The sequence below is a fragment of the Salvelinus fontinalis genome, chromosome 11 (assembly GCF_029448725.1).
Source record: "Salvelinus fontinalis isolate EN_2023a chromosome 11, ASM2944872v1, whole genome shotgun sequence".
NCBI lineage: Eukaryota > Metazoa > Chordata > Actinopteri > Salmoniformes > Salmonidae > Salvelinus > Salvelinus fontinalis.
Window position 1 is genome coordinate 11,952,087 of NC_074675.1, and position 25,220 is coordinate 11,977,306.

General features: G+C 44.0%; 1 protein-coding gene across 2 annotated transcripts in view; it reads left to right on the forward strand.

The window, feature by feature from the left end:
- The first annotated feature begins 2,809 nt into the window (after nt 1-2,809).
- The window catches only part of LOC129865047 (synaptotagmin-1-like), a 221,717-nt gene continuing 199,306 nt past the window's right edge, over nt 2,810-25,220 (forward strand). For both annotated transcript variants that reach the window (XM_055937473.1, XM_055937475.1), the window contains exon 1: nt 2,810-3,161. The gene's annotated coding sequence lies outside the window, so the exon portion shown is untranslated. The remainder of the gene's footprint in view (nt 3,162-25,220) is intronic.

Sequence of the window (25,220 nt, forward strand, 5' to 3'; positions counted from 1 at the left end):
GTTATTATAGCCACTGACCAGGCAGCTGTTGGTGCTACACACCAACGTTAGTTAGACAGGACTTCCATTGGTACTCCCCCATCCCCGAGTGCACAGAGACTGTTTGCTGAGAGTGTACTGTAGGTATTTGTGATGACTATCTGTACGAGGTAAGCAGTTGTTCAGAGGCACCACCAGGCGTCTAACGGCTTCTAACTGAAGATGCACAGTGTATCTACATGCATACTGTATGTAACCTATTTGTTGGCAGGGGCCGATGTCAAAGTAAATCCTAAAAGGGTCAGCTATGTTATTAAACATGACGCCCACTCAGGCTAGTTCTGTGCAGAAAATACTACTTGGTTTGCCCCCTTGTATTTTGAATTTCAACTAGAGCCGTTTTGAATGAATAAAACATGGAAAAGTAATAGAAGTGAAATGATTTTACTCGTACTGTTCATAGTGATTCAGTTATTTTGTTTTCCTCTCCTCCTGAATGACTCACTCTCCCCCACGCCACGCCAGAGGGGACACACAAAGACACAGGCAGAAGCTACTTCTGATCAGCACACCGCCAGGTGGAAATGACTAACACCTCTTGATGCATGTTGTTTCTGTGTCTGCACACCCTGCCGGAACCACGAGAATGATCAATGAACTGTAACGGTGGTCCTCCTTCTCTTCGGTCGAAAAGGAGGAGTATTGATCGAACCAAGGCGCAGTGGAGTTTGAACACATATTTATTTTAAACGAAAACACGAACTTAACTAAACTAACAAAACAACAAACGGTGTAGACAGACCTAGACGACGAACTTACATGAAACAAGAAGAACGCACGAATAGAGAAAACAGGCTACACAAAAACAACGCTGAACAAAACAAACCGAAAACAGTCCCGTGTGGTGCAAAGACATACACAAACACGGAAGACAATCACCCACAACGAACACTGTGACAACGCCTACCTAAATATGACTCTTAATTAGAGGAACGCCAAACACCTGCCTCTAATTAAGAGCCATACCAGGCACCCCAAAACCAACACAGAAACAGAAAACATAGAATGCCCACCCAACCTCACGTCCTGACCAACTAACACACATAACAAACTAACATAAATAGGTCAGGAACGTGACATGAACTATGTTACTCTGTGATGAGGGAATGATGTCATTGTATCAATATGGAGGAATTGATAAAGCACCTGGTGGAGTGGTTGTTCTTGTCAACATGCTTAAACTGTTAATCCTCATTATAGCATAACCATAGGCAAAATGTATTTCTCTCAAAACACCACCACTTTTCTGGTGTGGTGATGCACATATGTAAGAACTCATGGCAAGAAAGATGAGAATTTTCTAATTATACCGGAACATCTGAGTTGTACAAATTGTTTAAAGAATCGTGTTGAACCCCATCCACTCAGGACTGGTGAGGTGGTTTTGTGGATCTCACTCTGAGGTGAAGAAATGACAACTTGGTTTGCCCCTCTGTCTTCTGAATTTCAACTAGAGCCCTTTTGATAATGCATTGAAAAGTTATTGAAATGAAATGATTTTACACACACACACACACACACACACACACACACACACACACACACACACACACACACACACACACACACACACACACACACACACACACACACACACACACACACACACACACACACACACACACACACACACACACACACACACACACACACACACACACACACGAGAGATGAGGTGGAAGCCAGACGGCTGCCGCTCAATATGACATCTCCAGATTGAGATTATCCCCTTTTCACTCCCAGAATGCCCCAAGGCTGTGTTTGACACTGTGTGTGTGGGAACATGAAAGGAGTCAGAGTGCATTCCTGCTTAGCCCTCCATCATGACCTTTCAGCCCAGCCAGCCCTGCTCCTCATTCAATCCCCTATTGATTCCTTCCTGTTGTTTCAGAGATTTTGATTTGAGGCACAGAGGAACACTTTCTTGAACGGTGAACTACTGTATATTTCCTTCGTGAATTCCATCTCCTTATAAACGTAAAGATCCACGAGGGAATAATGTGTATGTTGCATAATGAGGTATTGTATGCAATTTCCTGTAAAAATATATACGTTCAGCAATGTTATCATGGTGCCCAGTGTTACACATCCTCTTCAAATAACTTTCCTGAAGGATACAGAGCAGGCCAGAGGATAGCACTTATTAGATGGTGTTGCTGATCTCCTTCCAGGCTGTTTCAAAATGAATGAAGGCAGGCTGGTATAACATGGAGTGAATAAGCATCCCCCTTCTAGTGTCTGGGTCAGAGTCATGACCCATTCATCATTTTAATGAAAGATTGCTTTGCAGTGTTTTTCAAGCTCCTCCATGGATGAGCCCTCCCTTCCTCTCTGGGGAAATCATGTCTCCTTCATGGGCATGATCTGATGGGACCTGTGTGTGTGTGTGTGTGTGCGTGCGTGCGTGTGAATGTACAGTATGTCTTAGTGTGTGTGCAGAGGCAAGACAGGGTTTTCCATGCATACTGAAACCACTCTCCCTTCACACACTCGCAAGCACACACACGCACAGACACACACTCACACAGCTCCCAAGGGGGGATTTTTGGGAGTGTCCTTGCTTGTCATTGATGGTGTGCCCTGCGATGGTGGGCTCAGACACAGGAAGGGATGTTATGTGTGCTGAAAGGGTCATCTTACTTTACCGCTGCCAGAGCAGAGCACGACAGTTCCCCCGTCTCTAGCATCTCCCCTCGGCTCAACCAATCACAGCCAAGGACTCTGTGATGTAGCGCCCCTTTCACTTGAGGGATTCCGAAGGAACTGCTGCGTGACGACGTTTCGCTTAAACAGCCCAGTCTCTCCCTTCTCTCTCTTTCTCCACCTCCTCCCTCTCTCTCTCTCTCTCTCTCTCTCTCTCAGCCCAGCGCTCGGGGCATCCACTGTCGTTTCTAACGGGGGATAATAGAGCACCACCCGTACTGCTCCCTCAACTCTGGCCACAAAATAAAGGCGGCAGACGGTGACAGCATCAGCATTAGCAGCAGGAGGCTCCTCTCTGCTCTCCTCCTCCTCTCTCTCTCTCTCTCTCTCTCTCTCCCAGAGACTCCCTCGTTCCCTCCAGATGAGATCTTCTCCACATCCGGACGGACGGATCGGGAGTTGACAGCATGCTGTGCCAGGTAAAATGAGACATTCCCTCTCTGGGGTACCGCAAAAGTTATGGGGATGAGTAGCATGGAGGTGGGGGAGGGGCTGTGTTTGTTTGGGTGAGTGTGATTGCTATCTGATTGATATTGAGAAGAGAAGAGGAGTGGAGGGAGAGGGGCATGGGAACTCTCTGACAACTCCCACCCTTTTGCCGTGGCACCATTTTTGGCGCCCTTTTCTGTGTGGCTGCGCCCCAGCGGGCAAGGTGTTGCCGTGGTTATTAGGAGATGGCAGTGTGTACAGGTTGAGATGAGGTGATATCAGCAGAGAGGTGGGTAGCTGGAGGCACGGCTCCGGTTGAGAAACAGAGACCACTGTGTTGATGTCTGGGTGGATGGATGGAGGGATGAGGAGGAGGGAAGGGGGCGGAAGACGAGCAGCTGCTTTCATCCTGGGGAAGCTAATCCCTCTCACCATCAGATAAAATGGCCCGGCTGTGGCTCCGTCTTTTCCTCCTCCATCCGTCACGTGATGGGTTTATCTTTGGCATGACTTGCTTAGGAAGGAACGGAACACACTATTGATTTGGAAAAGAGCTATAATGCCATTTGGAATAGGGAGCCAGACGTCGCTCTCAATCCTTTAACCACTTAGTTGTGCTGCTTCCTGTTTCTCCACAGGTGTGTGGGATAAACATCATATACATTCAGTATCTTCTTTGCACAGCAGTCTATAGCTGTTGATAAGATTGAAAAGCCGTTGCGAGACCTCGAGCTGCAAACATCTGTCATTGTCGTGATTGTTGGAAACCCCCAATGGGATAGCTTCTTATCACCACTCTCAGGTGGCGTCAGGTCCACTAACATGGGGCCTTTGCCACAGTGAACACAGGTACTGTGATATCCCCATGCACTAAGCCCAGTGTGAAACATGTCAAGCATATCCCTATTTATTGTACTGTTGCTCTCTCTCTGACAAACAAGGCATGGGCACAGGTCGCCTGTTTCCCCACCCGCCCATTATTACCTCGTATCTCAGGTGGTATGGATAAGCCCGTTGCTATGAGAGTCCACCCGAGAGAGACTACCGAGCGGGTTTGCTCAGCTGTAGCCCTGGGCTCATGCAATTGAGCCTCTCAGCCCCAGCCTCCCTCGGTCGCTGTGAATATATTAGCCGGGAGGTGCCCATGTCAAACTGTTGCCAGGTGATAGCAGCGAGAAGGGAAGCAACTCTCCCTCTCTCCCTCCACCCACCCTTCCACCTCTCCCAAATCACAATTACCTCCCCAGCTCATTTCTCCAGACAGCAGCTTGTTGTTTACATACTGTCTGGGAGAGCTTTGCAGACGCTTCGTTTCATAACCACTAACTGAATCAGATGTGATAGGGGAAGATGGGGCTGGTCTCTAGCTGGTGGACGCCATGTGCACTGTGTTATTGTGATGACTTATTGAAACACAACAGGCAGAGAATACTTCTGTCATTCATCGGTCATATGGGAATACAGGAAACACTGTTGTGGTAGATCTGTGTGACATGGTTTTTCCATCCATTTACATTTATATTTGAGTCATTTAGCAGACACTCTAATCCAGATCGATTTACAGGAGCAATTATGGTTAAGTCCCATGCTCAAGGGCACATTGACACATTTGTTTCACCTGTTTCACTAGTCTGCTCTGGGATTTGAACCAGCAACCTTTCGGTTACAGGCCCAACGCTTTGCTACCTGCCGCCACAATAAGGCCAATTAGGCCAGTAATCCAATAAGGCCTCGAGGAACCCTAACAAGAAAATGTTTGTGAGAGCAACAACAACCCAACCAGAGAGGGAGGGGCAGATGTTGACCTTAAATAATTCAAGCATCCCCTCTGTCGCCGGATGTAGCATCATGTTTTATCATCCTCGTTAAATCGCCAATAATGAGGACTAGGAGGCTGCTGCCCCGAAACCAGCCCTAACCTTTTGTTTCAGCCATGGTTATTTTGGGTTTGCCTTTTCAAAACCCAAGGCTTCTGGGTCATAAAGGCCGGCTGGCAGGATGACTTGGTGTTTGCTCAGAGCTCTTTACTTTAAACAACTGTTGTTAATGAGAGCTGGGGATTGAGGAGGAGAAGGGGGAAGAGGAGGTGAGAGGGAGAAGGGGGAGGGCGCTGTTGTCGGAGCAAAACAGGCGGTTAAAAATAGTCTCTATTATGATTCGACATTGTGCGGCCGTTTGGCAGCAGGTTGCTCTGAAAGGAAGTGCACCTGTCAATGACATGCTCATGAAGTGGCCTGTGTCTCGGCGTTGGCCAATGAGGAATGTTTCCAATATCAAGTCCTGACGTCCCGCTGACCTTTCACTCTCTGCAGCTAATTCGGTTGTCCATGTCAAAGGCAAAAGCAACTTCACAGTAGCCTCAGAAACACTCACGTCTGCTGGCTAGATGGTACAGATACAGGACCGGCTCCAGGCATAAGCGACATGAGCAGTAAGTCATGGCAAAATGTGTCGAATTGCATGAAATTACAGTAGCTTTAAAACTAAAAACTGTTCTCTCCACCCCATGGCAAAATTTGTAGAATTGCAGAAATTCACTTTAAAACATATATTTTTCTCTCAGCTGTCAAGAGGTGGGGCCACTGTACAGCCGGCCCTGTACAGATATGACGGTGTCTGAGTGTGTCTGTCTGAGAGGTGGAATGGGCTGTTATTTTCATCTAAAAAAGCTTTTATAGCCACCTATAAAAAGCAATGCATTTTAGATTCCTTGAGTGTGAAGAATCATAGAGCACCTTTTCACATCCAAACCAATGACAAAGACAGACGATCACAGAGCAGGTTGTAGTTGGCTAACCATTCTGCATGGACCAGATACATCATGAGGGCAAGAGGTCCCCAGGGATGTGTAGTGTAGCCGGATAAATCATGTTGTGTTCAGGCAGCAAGTCGTCCCAAGATCAGATTCACAGTGGAGGAGAGTGGGAGAATAGTCATGACATACCTAGTGCAACAGTGTGTATATGTGGAACAGAATTCTATACTGTCCAAATGTTTTTTTTTCCTGGTACAGATAGTGACTACTATTGGAAAAATGCCTTTGATATGTTTTATCATCTTATTTCCAAGGCTTGAATTCAGTTACATTTCTCACACCTCTAATTCAAACAGACAACGGGGCTCAGAGAGGGTGGTGTGACAGCCCCTGGGCAGATCAAAGAGAACGCTCCTGTCTGTGGTTTTCTCTGCTCCTGTTTAGCTCCTGGGCCAGCTACCCTCCCTGACCTTTCCCCTCTGAGATCCTTTAAAGAAGGCTTCAATCAACAACCAATCAATATAATCGCACTGCTAGCACCTTTAACCTTGCCATAGGGCCAACTCTCATGAAATACACTACATGACCAAAAGTATGTGGACACCTGCTCGTCAAACATCTCATTCCAAAATTAAGGGCCTTAATATAGAGTTGGCCCCCCCTTTGCTGCTATAACAGCCAACACTCTTCTGGGAAGGCTTTCCGCTAGATGTTGGAACATTTCTGCATGGACTTGCATCCACTATCGTTTCTAACGGGGGATAGTACAGTGCCACCCGTACTGCGCCCTCAACGCCGGCCACAAAATAAAGGCGGCTTCCATTCAGCCACAAGAGCATTAGTGAGGTTGGGCACAGATGTTGGGCGTTTAGGCCTGGCTCACAGTCAGCTTTCCAATTCATCCCAAAGGTGTTCGATGGGGTTGAGGTCAGGGCTCTGTGCAGGCCAGTCAACTTCTTCCACACCAATCTCGACAAACCATTTCTGTATGAACTTCGATTTGAGCACGGGGGCATTGTCATGCTGAAACAGGAAAGGGCCTTCCTCAAACTGTTCCCACAAAGTTGGAAGCACAGAATCGTCTAAAAGTTAAGATTTCCCTTCACTGAAACTAACCATGAAACACAGCCCCACCATTATTCCTCCTCCACCAAACTTTACTGTTGAAACTCTGCATTGGGGCAGGTAGCGTTCTCATGGCATCTGCCAAACCCAGATTAGTCTGTCAGACTGCCAGATGGGGAAGCGTGATTCATCACTCCTGAGAACGCGTTTCCACTGCTTCAGAGTCCAACAGCGACAAGCTTTACACCAGTCAAGCCGACGCTTGGCATTGCGCATGGTGATCTTTGGCATGTGTGCGGCTGCTCGGCCATGGAAAACCCATATCATGAAGCTCCCGACGAACACTTCTTGTGGTGACATTCCAGAGACAGTTTTGAACTCGGTAGTGATTGTTGCAACCGAGGACAGACGATTTCTATGCACTATGCGCTTCAGCACTCGACGCTCCCGTTCTGTGAGCTTGTGTGGTTTACCACTTCTTGGCTGAGCCATTCCTCCTCCTAGACGTTTCCACTTCACAATAACAGCGCTTACAGTTGACCAGGGCAGCTCTAGAAGAGCAGAAATTTGACAAAATAACTTGTTGGAAAGGTGGCATCCTATGAAGGTGCCACGTTGAAAGTCACTGTGCTCTTCAGTTAGGCCATTCTACTGCCAATCCACATTCACATTCTTTTGTGTGTATATAGTTTATAGCTAAGCATTGAATACCAATACATTTGTATCAGTAATGTATTTGACTACCACCACCACTAGAACATTGCTGTTTAAAAGAGTTTGTTGCAGGGGAGAGAGTGAACATAGTACATAGTGAACAATGAGATATTGCCTTCATGACTCAATGGCATGTTGAGGTTTGGTTTCAGGCAAGGAAGGATTGTTGGAGGGAGGAGCTCTCATTTGACTAGCTGTGTTACCATGGTGCTACATTCAGTACAGTATGCCCACAGTCAACCAATGTGATGTAACATCCACATTCAAATAACTGGCTCGCTGGTGAGCATGAAACTCAAATGGTTTGTTGCACTTTGAAACACTATTTGTTAGCATTGAATTCTAGCCCATCGATCTCCTCTATTTTGTTTGTGATGGCTTATTTCTGGCTTTGCTGGGCTTGGTCCTGTGGTATTACTCTGTTATAATGCCTGGCTCTGATAGTCTAATTAGGCTGGTTTAAGGCTAAATCCTGATACAAGGCTCAGTATTTAACAAGGTCTACGGGACTCAGGGCTCCTTGATCTCTGTTAGACCTGGGGAGATAAGACAGAGATTACATGATCAATGAGGCCTTTACTATAATACAGACCCAGTGCACACCACACTCAACATTTCCTGACAATGCAATCGCTGGCCCTGCTGATGCATAGAGAACGGGTGGATAAGAGGTATGGACATCTTTGTTTTGTGGTATTGCTCCAGTTTTGTCTCAGACCCTGAATGTACTGTATGTACAAAGAATATTGTGAGGAGTTTGAAAGTGACTCACTGACACTGAACTCAACTGGGTGAACTCTCTGGGTTAAGATCCTTCCTTTCATGTGGAAGTTTTTCAGGCCATTGTCATTGGTGCAATAGCAAGACATAAAAACAAACAGCTCTTTTTAACGAGGCTCAATCTGTTTAGCCTACAAATGTTGTTGTCCAACATTTCTATTCATATTTACAGAGCGCGCTGTGCTGAAAACAATTACAGTTCCATTGCAGTTAGTCCTGAGGACCCAATGACAGTAGACAGGCTGGAAACAGTGTGTTTAATGAGGCCTGTAGAAGTGAACCGTCTATATTGGATATGTCTGTTTCCTATTTGAGCCGCAACAATGGAATGAAGAAGCGCATGAAGTGACAATTCAAAACAATTGAATGGATTCACAGTAGTCAAAACTAATGAACACCAACATTTCATCATCCTGCATGCAATCTTTTTTTATTGAGGGGAAATCAAACTAACTGGCAAATGAGATACAGTTGAAGTCGGACGTTTACATACACCTTCGCCAAATACATTTAAACTCAGTTTTTCAAAATCTCTGACATTTAATCAGAGTAAAAATTCCCTGTCTTAGGCCAGTTAGGATCACCACTTTATTTTAAGAATGTGAAATGTCAGAATAATAGTGGAGAGAATGATTTATTTCAGCTTTTATTTCTTTCATCACATTCCCAGTGGGTCAGAAGTTTACATACACTCAATTAGTATTTGATAGCATTGCCTTTAAATTGTTTAACTTGGGTCAAACATTTTGGGTAGCCTTCCACAAGCTTCCCACAATAAGTTGGGTGAATTTTGGCCCAATCCTCCTGACAGAGCTGGTGTAATTGAGTCAGGTTTGTAGGCCACCTTGCTCGCACACGCTTTTTCAGTTCTGCCCACACATTTTCTATAGGATTGAGGTCAGGGCTTTGTGATGGCCATACCAATACCATGACTTTGTTGTCCTTAAGCCATTTTGCCACAACTTTGGAAGTATGCTTGGGGTCATTGTCCATTTGGAAGACCCATTTGCAAGCAAGCTTTAACTTCCTGACTGATGTCTTGAGATGTTGCTTCAATATCCACATCATTTTTCTTCCTCATGATGCCATTTATTTTGTGAAGTGCACCAGTCCCTCCTGCAGCAAAGCACCCCCACAACATGATGCTGCCACCCCCGTGCTTCACGGTTGTGATGGTGTTCTTCGGCTTGCAAGCCTCCCCCTTTTTCCTCCAAACATAACGATGGTCATTATGGCCAAACAGTTCTATTTTTGTTTCATCAGACCAGAGGACATTTCTCCAAAAGTACGATCTTTGTCCCCATGTGCAGTTGCAAACCGTAGTCTGGCTTTTCTTATGGCGGTTTTGGAGCAGTTACTTCTTCCTTGCTGAGCGGCCTTTCAGGTTATGTCAATATAGGACTCGTTTTACTGTGGATATAGATACTTTGTACATGTTTCCTCCAGCATCTTCACAAGGTTCTTTGCTGTTGTTCTGGGATTGATTTGCACTTTTTGCATCAAAGTACATTTGTCTCTAGGAGACAGAACGCGTCTCCTTCCTGAGCGGTATGACGGTTGCGTGGTCCCATGGTGTTTATCATTGCGTACTATTGTTTGTACAGATGAACGTGGTACCTTCAGGCTTTTGGAAATTGCTCCCAAGGATGAACCAGACTTGTGGAGGTCTACAATTTTTTTCTGAGGTCTTGGCTGATTTCTTTTGATTTTGCCATGATGTCAAGCAAAGAGGCACTGATTTTGAAGGTAGGCCTTGAAATGCATCCACAGGTACACCACCAATTGACTCAAATTATGTCAATTAGCCTATTAGAATCTTCTAAAGCCATGACATAATTTTCTAGATGTATCCAAGCTGTTTAAAGGCACAGTCAACTTAGGGTATGTAAACTTCTGACCCACTGGAATTGTGTATACAGTGAATGATAAGTGAAATAATCTGTCTGTTAACAATTGTTGGAAAAATTACTAGTGTTATGCACAAAGTAGATGTCCTAACCGCCTTGCCAAAACTATAGTTTGTTAACAAGAAGTTTGTGGAGAGGTTTAAAAACGAGTTTTAAGAGTTTTAATGACACCAACCTAAGTGTATGTAAACTTCCGACTTCAACTGTAAGTATGGAAGAGCGATAGCATAGTAGGTGCTATCTAGAATCCATAGATTAACCCGTTTTGGCTCCAGGTAGACTCTTTTTGGGTTCCATGTAGAACCCTTTCCACAAAGGGTTCTACATGTAACCCAAAAGGATTTCTACCTGGAACCAAAAAGGGTTCTCCTATGAGGACAGCCCGAAGAACATTTTTGGAACCCTTTTTTCTAAGAGTGTATGCTAGAGTACAAATTCCTTTTTTGTCAAGCCATTCAGTCGGACATTTGAACTTCCGACACGTCTTCACCTGTTCAAGCAGCCTTTAGTTTATGGCCACATCAAAGATAAGTATTGTCATTTATAAGGGATTGGAGGTGTATAAACAGGGGAGAAGTAGAACATGGTGGGCCCAAAAATATATATTAATTGTCAGCCAACAAACTTACTGTACTACCCCCTCAAAGCTGTAATTTCAAAATCCCTTTAAGAGGATATTGCTTTTCGCTTTCTACAATTTTTTAATATCCAGATTTTTACAGAGCCAAGTGAAACGCATCTAATACCCAGCTGCATTTTGCTGTTGCTACCCTGAAGGTGGTGCGGAGACAAGTTATTAGAGTTTAATACTATCTGTATGGGCAGAACTTCTCAGAGAGACCAGCCCTGGAGGAGAAAAGCTCAACGCCAGGCTTCTGAGCATATTAATAATTACAAAGCCGAGCCACAGAGGTGGGTTGGAGGACATTTTGACTGTTTTATGAATGCAATAAGGAACGGGACCAGCATTCAAAGGAATGCTATTTACCTCCCCTCTTCTCCGCTCTCCCACTTTCTTAAAATGCTCACACTCAGCCACTCCGTGGCATCCCAAGATGCATCTGTGGTCAGCATGCAATGAGTTGATAAAAAAAAAGCTAATACAACAGAGGATGCTGTTTCATTTCACTATGTCTAGTATCTGTAATGACTGTTTGAGTTGTACAATGGTTTTTGGCTAACATGGTTTGGACAGTCTCTTCAGAAAGAGGAGACTTGTTTCGGTGGGCACTGTGGTGGTGAGTCATAATGTGAATCCTCATTCATCAGAGCCATGACCACAGAGAAAACCCCCTTTCACTGCTTTATAAGGTTAACAATAAAAAGAGGATCGGGAAATTGGCTCATGTCGTTATATTACATTTAGGGTGAAAAGACATGACAGCTAGACTAAATAGCTTCTTAATACAGTATCTATTTGGACAAAGCAGCCTGAGTACAGAAGATCCACGTTGCGGGATATTGAAGAGCTGCTTTATGTTGTTATATTACATTTGACTATAAAAGCGCATTCAGTTACTTATCTCCTGTCCCTCTGTTGAAATCCCTCAAATAGGGCCAGCATGACAGCTTCGAAATGAGAGAAACTACTTCCAAGAGATTGGCCTCTGCGCTATTGCACAGCAACAACAACAGCAAGTGCCTCTGGTGCCCTTGGAAGATGCATGAGTCATAAAGGACAGGACAGACAGCAATGTACAAGACACAGTGCCACCACCAAAACATAAAAGCAATTACAATCAATGTCTTACTGCTGCATCCATGTCAGAAAACATCCTTCGTTGAGTTTTTGTGGCCATATTAACCTGATTAGCCTAGTAGAAACGAATAACATCAGTACATGTGAGTATGGACGGTCTTTTTTGCCCATACATCCTATACCCCTAACATTGATTATAAACAGTGTATTTAATGTCTGGCTCTTGACCTCCCTCTGCCCTGATGTGACTCGGTAGGAGGAGATTTGGTTGGATGAATCCCACACTAGCCAATAACATTCCTCTATTGTCTTACTGCCAGCCAAGGTCATTGTTGATCCTTGTTGATCATTTACTAAGGATGAATGAAATGTGATATCCTGCTGTTATTGAATCTACAAATACAGTCAGTGTGGCCATAATGTGTAGTAAACAGTGAAATCTGGTATGTGGATGCTAGTGTCCCTCCCTTCCGAAGAGCAAGGCGGTAGTAAACATTAGAGCTGCTAGACCAATGGCAGCCCCAGCCCGTCTCATATTAGAATGGAACCCCCCTTCTGGTCACGGCTCGACTCGACCCTGATTGAGGAGGAATGCCGAGTGATAAGAAAAGGTATGCCTTTCCCACACCTGTTTCACCCCCCCCCCCCCCCCCCCCCCCCCCCCCCATCTCTTTGGAATGAATAGCCAGTGTCGAGCTCCGGTGATTCTCTCTTACTGCCGGTGGAAGGTGTGTGTGGGATTTCATGGCCGCCTGACGAGATTAGCCTCTGATACAAACATCCTTGTTTGTCACCATGGCAACCAAGTATCCCGCCTGCCGTGGGTTGTCTTGCCGCCTCTTCCTCCCTCACCCCTCCCTCTTCCTCCCTTGTGAGCGCTGTATATGAACACAAGCAGTTCCCTGTTACAAGCCACAACGTGCTCCATCTAGTTATCTCCCTAATCTGTAAAATGAGCCTCTCCCTCTTCCAGTCCACTGTCTTTCAGGGTGCTGCGTTTACATTACACCCCCAGTCATGGCTCTTCAATTTTTCTCTCTTGTGGCTGAAAGATGAAATTCCCCGCGAGCTAAGCGCGCTTCAATTGCTATAATAATATCATAGCAAAATAAGCCCATAGCTCTGCCTCTGCTGCTCTCAGAATGAAAAATAAAAAAAGTGAAAAATAGCGACAACTAGCCTAGTTTTATATTTTGTTTGATTGGTCTCCTCTCCCTCCATCAATGGAACAGTCTGACGGATTTGGGGATCCCCTGAAGGACAATACAAATGAGTAGGCATGCTTACGGAATGGCACATCCCACTGGGCACACACCGGGTTTAATCAACGTTGTTTTCACGTCATTTCAATGAAATTATGTGGAACCAACGTGGAATAGACGTTGAATTGACGTCTGTGTCCAGTGGGACGCATCGTCAGAAGAGAGAGAGAGCCAGGCTCTGAGGAACAGAGCCAGACAGAGGAGGCCTCCCCAAAACATGTCCACCCAGTCAGACAGAAAACAACACTTATTACCACAGCGCCAAGAGGGCAACTCGCCCCGTTGGGGATAATAGCCATGCATCTGGTTAAATTTGCTAAACTGTAATACTAGCTCTGTGTCTAGTCTGAAGTCTGGAGTGTAGTAACAGATAATATTATTCTCTATTAAACCTTGGGACTTTTGTATTGCACAGCTTGAAGCATAATATTTAACGTTTTCTATTGAATAAATGTAGAGAATGTAGAACATTTGCATATTTGGCCATTTTTATCACATTTGGCAGCTATTGAACGACTTTGATGAAATCCCATATTGCAGCATTAATAGAGGCCATTTTCTCCTCTCTTCAGTGGGCGGTGGCTGGAGAGTCCATATTGTTGCTGGTGGGGAAATCTCAGAGCATACATTTGCCGTTCCTTATCTCCTAAATGAACTCATTACCTTGACATCCTGCCTTCCATCCCCTGCACATATTGGCCTTGAATTTCTAATGAAACATGGCTGTCCTCTCCCATATGTACGGTGATAGATATCCAGCCCAGGTTCTAACTCTCGCCACTGCTCTCGCCATTGATTTTTACTTCACTCTACAGTCAGATGAATACTCTTGAGGAGAAAGAAAATGAAGGAAGATAAGATCTGGGGCAAAAATATAACTCCCTCCTACAGTATATAGACTTCCTGTGGCCATGTCCCCTCTGAACTGAAGGTATATCAAAGCAGAGCAAGGCTCTGCTAGCATCGCTCGGCCTCATACAACACCACCAAAGCAATCTCAACAAATAGCTGTTTGCTCAGCGCACAGAGGACCCCACTCAGGGGGTTTGTCGTCATTGTTCCACCACTACAAAAGTGAGGCAGCCGTAGATAACAAACAGTTGTGGGCGTAAATTGGGTGTGCAATTTCCCCCTGGCTTGCGGTTTGATTGATTGTAATGGGCAGTGAGATGAGGATGGGAGTGTGTGTCCAGGACAGGAGGTGGGAAGGCTTTTAGATAGATCTCAGCTGGGTCTCGTCTGACCTTGTCCATCAGCTAGGTCTCCCCAGCATGGGGCCAACACCTAGCAACACCTAGCACAACCAACAGCAAATTTCTGCTACAAGATGGACTATATGGATGGGCAACAACCGTCTTCTGGGGCGTGGAGCATGCGTAACACCCATTTCCTTCCCCTGTTGATAGCCTATACTCTTCCCATTTGCTACTGGGAACCAAGAACCTTAAGTGCCAAACCATTCTATTCACGTCAATTCCTTTTTTCCCTGGCATTTTATTTTAATTGCATATTATATGCCAATTGGTGCAGGATGATATAGATCTCACCTGAGATATGGTGGATGATAGCAGAGATATGATAATGGCAGATTTCCTCATGTTTTCATCTCAGAAACATACTCAGTCACTAAGAAACATTGATTATGCATGCATTGTACAACAAACTTTGAGGCTGCTGGCATTAATGACAATTTTGCTAATGTGGGAAACAATCAAGGTGTTTCACCCCAGTCCAGATGCATGTGGAACATGCAGCATTGTTACAGATGTTGCTCAGTAAATGATTTATCAGCTTCCTTCCATGGAGTGTAAATGGGTTAATCAACCTTGCACACACCACTGTAGCAGTGCTTTCAAGAGGTGCATGCTAAAACTAGATTGTACTATGCTAATACAGTAATACATTGAATTATTCAAAGGGCTTTGTTAACTCCAACAAGTGAACCTTAGATCATTTTTTCATCTTCTGTCAGATTTCCTTTATATGGTCTTTGTGTGCTCTTTGTAAGATAAAAAAAAAAAGATGTGACACATTTCTCTGATATTCACCTGTTAATATTATCTTTGCAGAAATCAGATTCATACAGTACCTTACTATCTTATGACAAGATATTTGAGGTGAACCCTTTCATAATTAATATAGCATTCAATGCAAAAAGAGCATTCCGAGCATTTGATGTTATTTGAAAGAGCATTTATTCCAGTCTCTTGCTGACTAAGTCCGTTTGACTCATGTCTACTGTCTTTTTGTCTTATCTGACACCTGTGACAGCACAGAACACTCTGATTAGTTTGTGTGCCCCACCCTAGGGCAGCACAGCACACTCTGATTGGTTAGTGTGCCCCACCCTAGGGCAGCACAGCACACTCTGTTTGGTTAGTGTGCCCCACCCTAGGGCAGCACAGCACACTCTGATTGGTTAGTGTGCCCCACCCTAGGGCAGCACAGAAGAAGAATGAGCCGATGGAGAAGGATTGGACTTGTTCACCTCCAAGCCATTCTGCTTAGCCCACTGTTGGCTATGCTGTGGTCTGTTCACCTTAATTTAAGGATTATAAATCGAGCCATAGAAATAGTCCTGCCTTGAGAGAAAACAGACTGCTCTTGTAACCAATCATATGTCTAAATGGTCTTCTCATGTTCCTCATCAGCATCAGTGTTGTTGCATCAATGTCATTCATGATTTCCTTAAATTCTGTCAATATAAAAACACTGTTTTATTGAATAGGCATTTTGTGTTACCCCTTTACACACATGGGAATTGGCCTGTATGGATAGGGCTACATTGAAGAAGTATGAAAAGCATATGCATAACCCTGGTAGCAATTGAAAGGAAACAGTTTGGAGAGAATGGGGCAGTTATTAGACAAAAGGTGACCAAAGGTTCATCCAAACAATACACTGTTATATGTGCATTTTACATTCACTCTACTTTTCACAGCATTTGTTGATAATGAAATCTGAAAATACTCTGGATACATTCAGTAACATGATAAGAATGTGTTGTAGGTGCAACATAATGTAAGACAAAAGAATGACAAAGGTTTGAGTGTCTCCAAGTGGCCACAAACCTCTCCAAAGTGTGCACGGTTACTAAGCAATTTCAATGCACTTTATGACCCAAAGAAGAGTCTTGAACTATAAGGTGCTTTTTTTTTAGCTCTCCTAGTTGTGCCATTTAGGAACTACAGCAAGCACACTTGTAGTTGTTTTGTTTGGAACACAACCCCGCTTCCCCGTCATCACACTAACACCGGTCCATTATAAATCTCAATCTGTGTCAGGTGGGCATGATTTGAAAGCTTGTTCTATTGCCAACATGACTAGTTAAGTTATAAAATATGATCTTACAGTGTTAGGTTTTCACAAGGCAATTCAGAGAAACAGAGCGTAATTTTTTGTGCCATAGAAAGGAGTCATGTGTGCATTCAGGTGCGTGCCGCAAATCTTCTTCACAGTAGACAAACATAGGCTCCTTCTGTTCAGGGTGTGACGCCATGTCATCTTGTAACTGTACATCAAACATATTGACCATAAATGATGAAACTCTATTTGACATGAGTTTTATGATTTGGATATGTGACGTGCACATTTGGACACATTTGGCTTGCTTGTGTGACATTAAAGCAGTACTTATTATAATGCAGTATTTATTATAATAGTCTCATCTTTCAAAATATATACATTGAGTCCTCTTAATTTACAGCATTTCCCTCACTCGGACAGCAAAAAATGTGCAAAAGTTGCCTGATTTGCGGGAGGGGTGGTTCAACTTCAGAACGTCTGTCAGTCAAAACCCATTCAGAGCTCTGAATCGCAGAGCCAGAACTCTGACATTATGTTCCAATTTAGATGCTTATTAGTGCCCAAATATGCCATTTTCAACCTGTATATGGGTACGAGTGTAAAGGGCTACCGCACTAGAATAGATGTATTTACTCACGTTGTACTCACAAAAGAACAGCAGACAAATAAAAAACACCAGATATTCTTGAAAATGAAAGAGCAGGAACTTGTACGCCTACCAGCAGTAGCCACTAAATACCACGGGTCCTAGCTACATAGAGGATTTTTAAAACTGTTTCTATTTAGTGGCCGGCAGGAGGCAAGGACGGCCTCAATGTCAGAGCTCTCACCCACCGTGCTTAGTCCCTCCGGCCCTCAGGGGCCACACTCACATATTCCAAGAATCTTCAAATCAATAACCCGGCAACCCAGCCTCCCCGTGCGGCCGCCCAACCCTGATAAGAACCCCCAGGGGGCCGTGGGGTACAACCAAGCACAGACAGTCACGACCTTCCAGACGGTGACTAAACACGGCTGTGTTTGTGCAGCATTCACAGATCTGTACAGCATGCGGATAAAACAAGAAAGGTCAGTGGATCTGCACCAGTCACTCAAGCTTTGTGAATTCATAAAGGCATCCAGTCCATTAACACACATGGGTTCATTGCTAGAAGGTGTACGTGAATCACTGTAGTGGATTAGAGGCTCTTAAAGACGTGAGGTCATTTGCACATTAGTATTCCCACCCATATAGGCTGGAGTCGTTCACTCTTTATGATAACTCAAGCAGAGTGGTTAATTTGCCTTTTCAGATGATGGAGAGATGGCTGCAGTGAGGTTCACTGCCTCTAGATACTGCTGCAACCTGAAATGTGACGGCCCCTTTTGATTAATCAGTGGCCACCGACAGAATGACTCTCGTGACGTGATGTCATCTGCATCTGTTCATATGTAAATATTCAATAATGCCATTATTGGAACATGGATAAAGGAGATTGGAACTGAGCTCAAATGTCGTGGGAGGCAGGAGCTATTTCGGGAGAAAGATGGAAGAGTGGAGTGTGTATGCTACATTTGAATGGTGCTGAATGCCGTTTCTGTGAGTTACAATGAAGCCGTACTAACCCTGAATTAGCACCCCATTTCACCAGCCGTCTGCAACTCACGCGGAGCACCAAGACCTTACACCTGTGCCAATGCCTCTGCCAAGCTTCTACACCCTCATGAAAAAGTAGTACTGAATTACTACTCATCACTACTTCACAAGAGCTACACAAAACCTGCTAGTTTTACTACTTGATTACTAGTGTGATGTCTAGTACACCAGTCGTCATTTTTGTAGTAATGAGTGATACATTGGTACGTTTCACTACAGGTGAACACTACATATTTACAATTCAAATCACTAGATCCAGTGGCTTGAGAAAGTATTCACCCCCTTGGCATTTTTCCTATTTTGTTGCCTTACAACCTGGAATTAAATAGATTTTGGGGTTGTATAATTTGTTTCTCAGTCCCTGCCGATGAAAAACATCTCCACAACATGATGCTGACACCACCATGCTTCACTGTGGGGATGGTGTTCTCGGGGTGATGGGAGGTGTTGAGTTTGTGCCAGAGATAACTTTTTCCTTGATGGCCAAAAAGCACCGTTTTAGTCTCATCTGACCAGAGTATCTTCTTCCATATGTTTGGGGAGTCTCCCACATGCCTTTTGGTGAACACCAAATGTGTTTGCTTCTTTTGTTCTTTAAGCAATGGCTTTTTTCTGGCCAGTCTTCCGTAAAGCCCAGCTCTGTGGAGTGTACGGCTTAAAGCGGTCCTATGGACAGATACTCCAATCTCCGCTGTGGAGCTTTGCAGCTCTTTCAAGGTTATCTTTGGTCTCTTTATTGTCTCTCTGATTAATGCCCTCCTTGCCTGGTCCGTGAGTTTTGGTTGGCGCCTCTCCCTTGGCAGGTTTGTTGTGGTGCCATATTCTTTCCATTTTTGAATAATGGATTTAATAGTGCTCCGTGGGATGTTCAAAGTTTCTGATATTTTTTTATAACCCAACCCTGATCTGTACTTCTCCACAACTTTGACCTGTTTGGAGAGCTCCTTGTTCTTCATGGTGCCGCTTGCTTGGTGGTGCCCCTTGCTTAGTGGTGTTGCAGACCTTCAGGTGTATATATACTGAGATCATGTGACAGATTATGTGACACTTAGATTGCACACAGGACTTTATTTAACTAATTATGTGACTTCTGAAGGTAATTGATTGCACCAGATGTTCTTTAGGGGCTTCATATAAAAGGGGGTGAATACATATGCACGCAGCACTTTTACATTTTCATTTTTTTTTAATTTTTGGGACTATTTTTTTGTATGTCCATTACATGAAATCCAAATAAAATCCATTTAAATTACAGATTGTAATGCAACAAAATAGGAAAAACGCCAAGGGGGATGAATACTTTTGCAAGGCACTTGACTACTGTGTAACTACTGAGCTTTTTGGAATCCACAACTTAAAACCTACACGTTCACTACGGAATTACTACGTAATGCCTACACATTAATGCTGTATGTCTACTCAATCCCCATTGAATTACTACTGCCATTTGTGTGTGTAGTGTTGTCACTACTGATCACTACTGAAAAGCTCTTCAACCAATCGCTGCCCACACCTGCCCGCCCGTCCAGCATCACTACTCTGGACGGTTCTGACTTAGAATTTGTGGACAACTACAAATACCTAGGTGTCTGGTTAGACTGTAAACTCTACTTCCAGACTCACATTATTCATCTCCAACCCAAAATGAAATCTAGAATCGGCATCCTATTTCGCAAACAAAGCATCCTTCACTCATGCTGCCAAATATACCCTCGTAAAACTGACTATCCTACCGATCCTTGACTTCGGCGATGTCATTTACAAAATAGCCTCCAACACTCTATTCAGCAAATTGGATGCAGTCTATCACAGTGCCATCCGTTTTGTCACCAAAGCCCCATATACTACCCACCACTGCGACCTGTATGCTCTCATTGGCTGGCCCTGGCTACATATTCATCGTCAAACCCACTGGCTCATGGTCATCTACAAGTCTCTGCTAGGTGAAGCCTCACCTTATCTCAGCTCACTGGTCACCATAGAAGCACCCACCCGTAGCATGCGCTCCAGCAGGTATATTTCACTGGTCACCCCCAAAGCCAATTCCTCCTTTGGCTGCTTTTCCTTCCAGTTCTCTGCTGCCAATGACTGGAACGATCTACAACAATCACTAAAGCTGGAGACTTATTTCTCCCTATCTAACTTTAAGCATCAGCTGTCAGAGCAGCTCACAGATCACTGCACTTGTACATAGCCCATCTGTAAATAGCCCATCCAACTACCTCATCCCCATACTGTTATTTATTTATCTTGTTCCTTTGCATCCCAGTATCTCTACTTGCACACTCATATTCTGCACATCTATCACTCCAGTGTTTAATTGGTATATTGTAATTATTTCGCCACTATGGCCTATGTATTGCCTTATCTCCCTTATCATACCTCATTTGCATACAATATACTTTCTATTTTATTATTGACTGTATGTTTGTTTATCCCATGTATAACTCTGTGTTGTTGTTTGTGTAGCACTGCTTTGCTCTATCTTGGCCAGGTCGCAGATGTAAATGAGAACTTGTTCTCAACTAGCCTTCCTGGTTAAATAAAGGTGAAATAAAACATTAAATGTCAATGTGGCTAGCAAACATCTAGGCTAAACATGAGCATTTTGGATAGCAACCTTTTTAATGTGGTAAAAAAGTTATATAAACAGCTAAACAATGACGAGAAGGTATTCATAAAACATAAAGGAAAGTTAAAGCTTATAGAAGGTGCCAGCATAAGGGCTATGAAAGAGGATGACAAAAGATGGAAGATGATTGCATTGTCAAAAACAGTAGCTAGCTGACAACCAACTTCTTCCTATTTTGTCTTCTTCTGTGGTCATGAAAAGCCGGTGTAGTCTGGCTTCAGTGTTGAGTAGTACAAGTCTCTACCTGATTATTACTGGAAACTACTGTTTTCTTACTGAACACTACAACACTCTTCTTGTGTATCTTGAGTTGTGCATAAGATACATCTTCACTACACAATCCCTACAAGTCTCTACATAATCACTACTGAACAAATAGGCTTTGTTAAGGAATTCAGTAGTATTTTTCATGGGGGCATTTAGACACTGTCACGGCCGTTGAAAGATGAGGACCATGGTGCAGCGTGGTGAGCGTACATTTTCTTTATTTAATAGAAAAAACGCAGAACAAAACAATAAACACTACAAAAACTAACCGTGAAGCTACAGGCTGTGTGCCCTAAACAAAAGTCAACTTCCCACAAAGAACGGTGGGAAAAAAGCTACCTAAGTATGGTTCCCAATCAGAGACAACGATAGACAGCTGTCCCTGATTGAGAACCATACCCGGCCAAAACATAGAAATAGAAAATCATAGAAACACAAAACATAGAATGCCCACCCCAACTCACGCCCTGACCAAACCAAAATAGAGACATAAAAACGATCTCTAAGGTCAGGGCGTGACAGACACCCTGTAACTGTCAGTTTTTCCTTTGTAACCTGGTGTTTGCTCTTGTCTCGGGGCAATGTCATTGAGTCAACATATTTATACTTTTTCTGGGGGGGTGGGGGGGTAATGATTTGTGAAATGCGGAATCACCTGTGGAAGAAATGGTGTAAAATCCTCATGAATAATTCACCATTGACTGGTCAAACAGGAAGGAAACTTTGATGGGACGTTCAGATTTGATCATATGTCATCCTCAAGCTAACAATGTTGTTAAACTGTATTTGGACACACTAAACTCAGAGCTTACTGTTGTGATGTGTGTGCTATTGGCAATGGAGGTTAGCAAAGTGGTTTGCTTTGTTCCCAGAATTGGACAGAAAAATCCCCTTCTCTCCTGTCATCCACTGTTGCAAAGTGGTGGCTCTTGATTGACCCCTGCCTGCGCGGTGTCGGAACAGTAAACACACTCAACAGCCAACTCCATCTCATGCCACAGATCACAGTACACTGAGTGACTCTCTGTTTACTATTCATCCACTTGCTATCACTTCCTTGTTTGCCTCTATTTTTCCCCCCTCTCTCTCTGTCTCTCTCCCTCCTTATCTCCATCTCTTTCGCTCTATATATCTTTTTCACACTCTCAATAGATGCAGCTCTTCACTAGACACACAGCCATAGGCAACATTTACCATTCATTAAGCTTGCGGGACATTCACAAAATGAATGTGTGTGTGCGTGGTCGTACATCGTCCTGTCTTGGTTATCTCCATTCATTTCCTGTCCATTATAGTTGCCCCTGGATGTAAAAGTATTGTTTCCGCCCGGCGCCTGGTGTTGGTCTGCTTCAGCAAACATCCTTTGACATTGATTTAACAAATTGTTTGTGTTCCAGATGCACAGATTTGGCCCCGGGGCACCGTTTGCAGAACAATGATCTTACCTTTGCCTTGATCAATGACTTTACTTGGCTTCTATCAAAGGAATCAGACCAGGATGTATTTTCATAGGACATCTAACTACCAGAAATCTCTAAAGTGATCATCAGGGGTCTGTTCAATAACTGAGCCTCGTGAATCACACTAATGCTCTCTTAAATCCCTCCGATTTACTCCACATTATTTAACCAAATTTCAGCCCAGTTTGTCAGGTAACGTTATTTGAAGTTGTACTTGGGCTTATGGGGGGTAGTGGCTCTGGTAATCTGATACAGCCAGTGAACTAGTGTTTAATTAAAACACTGAGTCGATGTCAATGTGTCTCATAGATTTCTCACATGTGCAGCTAAATGAGCAGAATGACAGATTTTTACCTTGTCAGCTTGGGGATTCGATCTTACAACCTTGCGGTTACAAGGTCAACGCTCTAACCACTAGAATACCTGCCACCCAATTCATAACTACATTTGACTTCTATTCATAGACAGAGAACAGTGAAATCCCATGTCATCTGGTTATCTCTCTATAAGAGGCCATAAAAGGTTAATCTTGCGTATTTATTTACTCTGTAACTTTTTACCATTAAATGTTGAGGAGGAATGATTGGTTGGGTGTGTTAGCTAGTACAGGGTTGATGGTTGAAGTTGAGTCTGTATTGGGCCTTTCATGCCAGCTAGATAGCACCTCTAGTTCCAGGGTGCTCTCCCAATGTTTCCCCAGATTCCATGAGGGACCCTGGACCCAGTCCCTGTTCGGCTCAGCTAGCCTGGACACAAGCCCTATCAGGGTCTCATGTGTTAGTTTCACACCACACCAGCACCTCTTCCTCCCTCTCTGCCTGGCTGACAGGCACGTCCTCCACAGGGCAGAACGCCTCCGTGGGGAGGTGACACCGAGGTGTGTGGACTTAATGATGGGGCTGACGTTAACAGAACAGTGCCAACCACATGACTCCTCCAGTGCATCATCTGTTCTCCCTCACACCTCAGCCCCCACACAGTCACAAACCTACAGTATATATGTGGATGTGTGACTGTGAGACACATGTGCCTTTGACATGTCTCACTAGCATCATCATTGACAGGTATTAAATACCATATTATTATGTTTGTCCGTGGAAGGTTTGGCTGACAGAATACTGAACTCTCTGATCTTGTCTGAATTCTGTAAGTTAAGGATGTGCTGTCCTCTCTGATTATTCAGCATTGTGGGTTAAACACACACACACACAGAAGGCCAATTTGCTTAGTTCACCAGCTTGCAGTATAGCAGATTTCAGCAGCAGCCTAGCGGACAGCTCCTCACAGCAACAAGCTACAGTGAGGTCTCAGAGTCCACTTTCTATGCCATGGCATGTACCTAACATAGTACTACTATACCATACAGTTATTCTGTTCAGAACAATAGTATGTATACACCATTTTTAAGAGTGGTTTCCTTACTTGTCCTGCTATTTTCCAAATACAGTGGGACATTTTGTTTCTCAATAACTTGTGAAATGAGGTGAGTGGAAAGATGCAGCCGTCCCTGTCCTGTTTGTCCCGAGGCGGCTTCCGTGTGTCCCGCCATCAGTCAGGAAGTCAGTGTGTCAGATGTTTTATTCAAGACAGCTGGGTGTATTTTTGGCACCTGGCTGGTCCATCTGACCCACATCAAACAGCCCAGACACCTGTTCTACAAAGACACTGGGCTGTTTATCTGCCCCTCCCCCTCAGTCTGATCAGATCAAAGGAAAGGGAAACTTTCAACCTGGGGAACATTGGCTGAGATCCAAAGTTTATTTCAAAGCATGATATCTCTTTGTGGGTCATTTGCGTTGATCAAATCACTCGTTTTGCCATTCCCTTTGGGACCAAAAGATGTATCTGTCTGTTTAGCCGCCGCTGTCTGTGCTTCCATTGTCCTTGCCAATGGCAGCATTCAACTCAACTGCCACAGAACTGACAGGTCCATCTAGACAAACGTCAAAAGATACATCAGGCCTCGTCTCTCTGGCTATCTGTCTTTAGTGTCGGTGACACGAAGTAGAGAAGCCGTAAATTGATGGGCAGTGAAAATCTTAAGACCTCTCAGTTGATAATGGCCCTCTCTCTTTCTACAGTTGAGTCCGTGGGGACGATTCCACACACTTGGTGTTTTTTGGATCCGCACATCTTTTGTAATGTCCACTGTTCAAAGCAAACTGCGCTTTGACATTTCACTTGACTTAATGGGATTTGGCCGTGAATGGCTGTTTCCCCGCGCCATTCAAAGTCTAACGTTCCTTTTTAAATCAAGTGGTTGATGTGCGGAGACTGGGAGCTCATCAGGACGCCTTCTGTCCTGTTGCATCCTTTTGATCACAGTGGCAACAACAGAGAAAATCATCTGTCTCATGGTAGTCAGATCATGTTGTGACCTAGAAACAAATTAACACTGTAGCATAAAAACACTTTATGCACATCATTATACTGACAAATAACCTTAATGTGGTATACATACTGTGAATAACGCCACGTCATTACATCCATCACTTCAATGCTACGTCTTTGGGGACTTAACCTCAGAGGAGAATCAATGCTTCACAAAGGCACTTGGCCCAATGTT